The sequence below is a fragment of the Pinus tabuliformis genome, chromosome 3_1 (genome assembly GCF_031772625.1).
Source record: "Pinus tabuliformis cultivar Carrire ecotype Pingquan chromosome 3_1, CPIR1, whole genome shotgun sequence".
In the NCBI taxonomy this organism is placed as follows: domain Eukaryota; kingdom Viridiplantae; phylum Streptophyta; class Pinopsida; order Pinales; family Pinaceae; genus Pinus; species Pinus tabuliformis.
The window spans coordinates 446,565,848-446,567,595 of NC_142301.1; positions in this window are offsets into that span (position 1 = coordinate 446,565,848).

Here is a 1,748-nt window from a genome sequence, read left to right on the forward strand (position 1 = left end):
GACCCTAGATCTTCAAACTGTCGCATTACCAGAAGGGTCCCTACACGTGGAGCCATTCGATGATCGCATCATCTTAAGCACCCTCAAGAACATTGGGCTGAACATAGAAGCACTCCCTAATGAGATTCTTCGTACGTTGTATGCAGGGGTGACAGAGGAATTGAGAGCTCAGGAGGAGCACGCTCTTAATCTTATCAGCGAATATAGGGTGAACAACGAGCTGTTGTTCGCTGAGAAGACATAGGCCTTGAAAGAAAAGGAGATGCTGTAGGCACAAAGTCCTTGATTGGAGTCTGTAGTTGCAGAGGCATGCAGAACAGTGCCTAAGCTTCATATTCCCGAGGACGCACAACCATAAGTGAAGATCAAGAAGTTAGCCGCTGGTGTGCGCGAGGCAAAGGCAGAGGTTGGCCAAGTTCAATTCGAACTCAATATGAAAATAACTGAGCTGCAGTTAAAGTTGCAGCCCATGACTCCTCCTGAGGTCAAGGAGTAGCGTGGAGCCTCCATAAAAGAAGGGATGGCCACCTTGGATGCCACAGTCACTAACTCTTCGACATTAGTTGAGTAGGAAATGGAGTTGGTGACAACTCTGTAGGAAGAACCAAACCTGCAAACACTGAATATAGAGGTTAGGGAGTTGTAGAAGCAGTATGATGAAGTCAAGGCAACAACGCGCTCCATTTCACCAATGCAACGCCTAGCCAAGTTGCAGGAGGGGAAGTAGTTCCACGTGTAGGTAGAGGCGATGTAGAAGAAGGAGGCCTTTCTTAAGGCCAGGCTGTAGCCTTGGCTAGAAGAGGCTTACCAGGTCATGAAAAACATTCAGGGGAAGCTAACGGGCTTGCAGCAGATGCAATAGACAATGAAGCTGGCCATTGAAGGATCAACTACAGAGAAGCTAGTTGAGGAGGTCAAGCAGGCAACCACTCAAAGCGCTGCCGAAGTTGCTGTAGTTTAGGTGGAGCTGGGGGATCTTCACAGCAATATCGCATCAGCAACTGAGTGAGTCGAGGGCGAGTCATGATCTTTGTGTTGGGGGCCTGTTGGGATGGGGTCCCCTGGGTCATTTTTGGGGTTAAAATAACCCAGGTTTTGATGTAGTTTTTGTAAATGATGTAAAGTCTGTGCGATTTGTGGATGTGGAGTGTGTAGATGGTTAGGATTCAAAGGGGTTTTAGCCCCTTGTTTATGTAAAGTTTGAGTCGGTTTTAAGAACCACCCATGGTCCTCTAACCATGGGATTGTATGTGAAAGATTATAAGTAGGTGTGTCTTAGACAGTCTAAGGGATAATCTTGGATGTAATGGGTTGGTAAGAGTAAAAGTGATAGCACAAAGGGTGGGTTAGATAGGAGAACAACACTTTGTAGCTGAGTGCACAGAGGCCTAAGTAGAGTCTGCAACTAAGTGCGCAGACCCCTCCAGCTGAGTGTGTAGGTTAGTTTTGAGTCTGTAAAACCATATTGAAGATCAATAAAGAAGATTACTGAAGAAAAACTGTGTATATCTGTTTATTTCTATTTACTTCTACTTATGATATATGTTGTGGATGAATAATGTGTTTATGAAATATTGATCTCATGATGCGCGATTCACTTGAATAAGTCTTAATAGATGTATGCAATGCATGTTAAATACTTTCGCGAAGACTATGATGAATTCTGTTATGTTTTCTCATTAACCTAAGTAGATATGTGTGAACGCTAATCTAGAATTGTTCTTTGATGCACATAAGTAGATAAATCA